A 6,051-nucleotide genomic window follows, 5' to 3' on the forward strand; every position below is an offset into this window, starting at 1 on the left:
AAGATAAAATTTTGTACCTTTTATGTAAAGTCCAGAGGTGCACGATGCAAGGTGGTTAAGGCAGCACTAATCCTACACTAAGCCTGTAGGTGAGGTTACTGAGATTCAGGGAGCTAAGCTGAATACACTAATGAAATTAATTATTAAACTTTTCAGAAAATAATTTCTATTTTCACCAGTATTGAATAATAATCACCTGTAAATGTAAGATTTTGTCAGGTTCTCACAGAGATATGAATAATTAAAAATAATGTAAATTATTAATTAATGTAAAAGCCTTAGTAACATAAACTTTGGAGCAAATTCCTAAACTCCCAAAAATGAGAGGAAAGAAATATCCATAAAAAGACATAGTTCATAAAAAACAGAGTTGAACAATACACTGAAAGGAATCAAAGCAGAATAAAACTGAGGCAGAAGAATGAATAAGTGACCATGAAGACAGAAAGATGGAAATCACTGCTGCAAAACAGAATATAGAAAAAAGAATGAAAACAAATGCGGACAGCCTAAGAGACCTCTGGAACAACATTAAACTCATCAACATCCCCATTATAGGGGTCCCAGAAGGAGAAAAGAGAGAAAGGACCTGAGAAAATATTTGAAGAGATAATAGCTAAAAAAATTCCCTGACATGGGAAAGGAAATATTCAACCAAGTCCAGGAAATACAGAGAATCCTAAGCAGGGTAAACCCAAGGAGGAACACACTAAGACACATAGTAATTGAACCGACAAAAATTAAAGACAAATAAAATATTAAAAGCAGCAAAGGAAAAATGACAAATAACATACAAGGGAACTCCCATAAATGCTACCAGCTCAGTTCTCAACAGAAACTCTACAAGCCAGAAGGGAATAGCATGATATATTTAAAATGATGAAAGAAAAAACCTACAACCAAGAATACTCTACCCAGCAAGACTCTTATTCAGATTTAATGGAGAAATCAAAAGCTTCATACACAAGCAAAAATTAAGAGAATTCAGCACCAGCTAACCAGCTTTACCACAAATGCTAAAGGGATCTCTCTAGCCAGGAAGCACAAGAGAAGGAAAATACCTGCAAAAAATAAACCCAAAACAATTAAGAAAATGGTAATAGGATCATATATATTGATAATTGCTTTAAATGTAAATGGATTAAATGCACCAACCAAAAGACAGATTGATTGGGTGAATGAAAATATGTGTATGTGTGCATTTTCACATAATACATCACTCCACTTAACCCCCTAAATTATATGTACTTATTTTATGTTATTAAGTTAATTATGTTTCCATTATGGCTTACAATTGTAATTATCTTTTATTTTTTTTTATTGAGTATGAAAACTGATAAACAGCTTTTACTATTGTGCTTATGTAACTATTATTCATTTTAATACCATTTTAAGATTGGTCAACAGAAAATAATAGAATTCTACATCACTAAAACTACCATTTAATATGTAGTCACTTTTTAAAATCCAGATGCACATTAGAATTATCTTGGGATTTTTTTTTAAATAAAGGACATAGTTCAGAGGATGAAATTGGTATTTAATATAATATTGTCCTGATGAACTTATCTACAAAATAGAAATAGACTTACTGATGTAGAAAAGAAATTTATGGTTGTCAGGGGGTGAGGGGGGGAGAGACAAATTGGGAGACTGGGATTGACATATACACACTACTTACACAATATTATATATAAAATAAATAATTAATAAGGTCCTACTGTATAGCACAGGGAACTCTGCTTAATACTCTGTAATGGTCTATATGGGAAAAGAGTCTAAAAAATAGAGACTATATATATAGCTGAGTTAGGTTTCCCTGGTGGCTCAGTGGTAACAAATCTGCCTGCCAATGCAAGAGTTGCGGATTTGATCTCTGGGTCAGGTGAATTCCCTGGAAAAGGAAAGAGCAACCTATTCAAGTATTCTTGCCTGAGAAATCCCATGGACAGAGGAAACTGGCAGGCTCTTTGTAACCATGGGGTTACAAGGAGTTGATCACAACTTAGCAATTTACAAGGAATAAACAATAACAAATCGCTAATTCACTTTGCTGTCCATCTGAAACTAACACAACATTGTGAATCAACTATACTCTGATAAAATTTTTAAAAGTAAAGTATAATATTGTACTTTTCATGCATGCAAAAGAGCCAGTCAATATTTATGTATAGTTATCTATGAACATTTAAAAGAAAAAAAGAAAGAAAATGAAAAACAAACCATTAACTGTTTTTCACCATTTATTTCCCACACTCTCATCTCTTCATAGTTTAGTGGGCAAGATATAATTTTGGGGGGTAAAATCTAATGAAGAAACCCAGCAGTCTGGCCATCAGGGCTGAAGCCAGGACATCGATTAGCTAATCGATTATAATTAGCTAATAATTATATTTATATTTTATTCTCATTTATTTCTAAATTATAAATAATTTAAAATAATTTCTCATTTATTACCAGGTTATATTTATTCCCATTTATTTCTAAATTAGCTTCTTCTTTCCAACATATTCTTCCAAAAGAGTATTTGGAAAATATTTTATCTGCTTCTATTGTTTAAGGAACATTTTCTTTCTTGCTTTGATCGAGCAATGAAGAATACATCATCAATTTAAACAAGACTAGGGATAATCTAACCATGAAGCTAAAATAACTGCTGACCTTCTATCATTTCTGCATCTTCCACAGAATGACCTTCAGTCTGAAAAGTTCATTGTGAAAGTCAATAACAATTCCTGTCATTGCTCTGTGTCCTTGATCAGCACACTCAGAAAAGAGCTAATGAGACTCAGGCCAGTGCACTAAAGATGTCATTTCTGGCACTTTTAAAGGGCACTTCTGTCAATTTTGCTGCCGTGGGCATCTATCCTTCCTTAGGATTACTAAGCTAAAACTGAACAATTTATGAAAAGTTGTGATTATTATAAAGTGACATTAAGATATAACAGCCTTTAAAATGTATTACCACATTCTTAACAAAAGTTACTGGGATGGCAAAATAAGGCAAGAAAAAATAAAAGAATATGAACAGAAGGGATTTTGTAAGATGTGTAGTTGGTTTGTCCATTCTCTCGTTTTCTCTTTCCTTCTTTCTTTTTCTCCCTTCCCTTCTTCCTTCCTTCTTGGAAACTGGTTACTGAAAACCTGTTCCTGAATGATTTTATAATGGCAGGACATGGTCTGGCAACATCCCAAATGCTTGAAAAGATTAACATGAAGAACAGGCTGGCAGCTTATTGAATTCATTTAAAAGACAGCAAATGTTATGGAATAAACAATCAAAAGTGAGCACCAGCTGGATTTTAAAGTAAAATTTCTTAATTAAAGACTGGTATTAATTGAACTAATTCTTCAATGCATAAGGGCCATTTTCACACTGCTAAAGCGCATTTAGTATAAATTATGTCTTCTTATGCCCTCTCTTGTAAAGAGGGGATTGTAAAGAGCTTGGGACCTTATTTGAACAATTAAAATTCTCAGTACATGACCACCAAGATGTCCTTCTACGAAAGAATTTCACTTAAGTCCCAATTAAAGTGGACTTTAATATTCATAAGAATACTGTTTTCTGAGTAAATCTATTATGCATAGTGCTGTAGTAAGAATTAAATAAAGCCCAGAAGCTTAACATGTTATGGAAATTTTTCTTTCAAAAGCTGGAAATAAAAATAGAAATAATTTAATCTTTCAGTTCATGGAAATGAGCTTATAAAACTTCCAAACCACAAATGTTAAGGTATATTTCACAGAAAAAGAGGAAATTTAAAAAAAACTTGAGGTTTGGGGTTTTTTTCGGTTAATTTTATGCAAATAACTTTGAAAACTTGAATAATATAAAAAATATTTTGAAAAAAAAACTTACCAAAAATTTGACAGATAAAAAACAATGTAGGCAGATAGATTTCCAATGAAGAAATATAAAAGGTAACCCCAAAGTTGCTTTTGTTTCTTCAAATGCTTTGCTGGGAGAATTCTATTAAATATTTAGAAAACATTTAATTCCAATGTTACTTAAATTGTTTCAGATCTTAGAGAAGAAGGAAAGCCCCTAAGTGCATTTAATGGAGCAAGTAAAACATTTTTACCAAAGGAATGACAAAGATCACAAGCAAGGAAATTTATAAACAGACTCATTTATTAATAAAGTTCAAAATCCAAAATTAAATATTAGCAAACAGAATTCAGTAGTTCCCGAGAGGAGATCAAGATGGCAGAGTAGAAGGATGCAGAACTCATCTCCCCCCATGAATGTGTCAATCATATAGCTACATATGGAACAATTCTCACTGCTAACTAACTGGGGACTGGAAGAAAGATTCCTTCCTATATAACCAGGGTTATAAGAAAGAGCCACATGGAATCAGGTAGAAAGGGAAGAGAAGAAATCAGTTGGTGAACTGTGTCCCTGGGAAGGAAATCAAAAGAAGAGAAACATTACTTGGGTGGAGATTCTCCCTGGGGAGTGAGCAGTTAAAGCCACATATTGAGCACCCCAGCCCTGGGGTTGGACACAGGGGAAATAAGTCCCTTTGTTGGTTGGAGGGGCAGTGGGACTAACAGGAGGGCTGAAGGAAGCCTGGACTCCGCTTGTGAAGAGTATGCATATGCTTGCTTATGCCAGAAACAGAGTGGAGAGGGCACATTGAAATTGCACACGATGGCGGTAGGTTTCCTGCAAGCTCCCTGGAGCGTGCTCCAGCCTGAGCTAAGCATCTGCTTTGGTCCCTGACTGTTTCAGAACATAGCTCCACACCATAGCAAGAGTGGCAGTGGCTGAGGGGAGAGCTCAGTTGTGAGGGACAAAGGCTGTTGAGACCTGGAGTGGCATCTGAGCCTGGCGGGGGAACAGTCACTACTGTCAAACAGGCAGCACCTCAGAAGCCAAGTGACTAAATGTGACCAGGGCAGCCGCAGTCCATACTTAGATCCATGCTGGACACTTGCACCAGTGCCTTTTGTTCTAGCACTACTCCTCTCTGGGTTGAGGTTGCTGATTCTGGGAGGAAAGGAGCACACACTTAAAGGGAACAGAGGGAGCTCAAATCCAGCACTCAGGACTTCTGCCCAGCAACTTGAGGACCCCTCCCACCCTGGATAGGGTGCTGATGGCCACTGAGCAGAGGAGAAGCCTAGCCACAGCAATCAGACAAAAAATAAATAAATAAAAGACATACAAATGGTAAAGGAAGAAGTAAAATTGTCACTGTTGCAGATGACACGATACAATATATTAAAAAAACCCTTACGTTTTCACCACAAAACACCAGCACTAATAAATGAACTTAGCAAAGGTTCATGGTATAAGATTAATACATAGAAGTCTGTTGCATTTCTTTGTATTAACAAATATCAGAAATAGAAGGTAAGTAAACAATCCTGTTTAAAATCACACCAAAAAAAAAACCACCAAAAATTTATATACTAAAAACCATGCTGCAGTATCAGTTTCTGGGTGAAAGCTTCTAGACACTGGCAGTTTCCATATACTTTCTCTCTCTCTCTCTCTTTTTTTAGAACTGAACCACCATACTGTGAGAAAGCACAAGCTTCCCATTAGAGAGGCTTGTGTGGATAGGAACCAATAGCCAGTAACAACTCTCCAGCCATGTGAATATGCCATGTTGGAAGCAGATCTTCCAGCTTCAACTGAGCTGTTTCAGTTGCATGGAGCAGAGATGAGGTGTCCTCACAATGTTCTGCTTGTAACTGAAGGTTTGTGAGTGCCATTATGGGCTGAATTATCCCTGGTGGCTCAGAGGTTAAAGTGTCTGCCTCCAATGCGGGAGGCCCAGGTTCAATCCCTGGGTCAGGAAGATCCCCTGGAGAAGGAAATGGTAACCCACTCCAGTACTCTTGCCTGGAGAATCCCATGGACGGAGAAGCCTGGTAGGCTACAGTCCACGGGGTCACAAAGAGTCGGACATGACTGAGCGACTTCACTTTCACTATTTGAAATATAGCAATAGGCAACCAGAGCAGCCATGATTATTATTTTTCACCTCTTTTAGAAAGACAAAAATCCAGAAATTTGACAACTCAAGGCTATGTGGA

At 36.2% G+C, this 6,051-nt stretch overlaps 1 non-coding gene across 1 annotated transcript; it reads left to right on the forward strand.

The window, feature by feature from the left end:
- Positions 1–5,741: 5,741 nt before the first annotated feature.
- On the forward strand, positions 5,742–5,814 carry TRNAW-CCA (transfer RNA tryptophan (anticodon CCA)). The gene has a single exon. It is a non-coding gene; the product is annotated as a tRNA-Trp (tRNA).
- Positions 5,815–6,051: the final 237 nt, after the last annotated feature.

This window comes from Bubalus kerabau, chromosome 14 (assembly GCF_029407905.1).
Source record: "Bubalus kerabau isolate K-KA32 ecotype Philippines breed swamp buffalo chromosome 14, PCC_UOA_SB_1v2, whole genome shotgun sequence".
Lineage (NCBI taxonomy): Eukaryota > Metazoa > Chordata > Mammalia > Artiodactyla > Bovidae > Bubalus > Bubalus kerabau.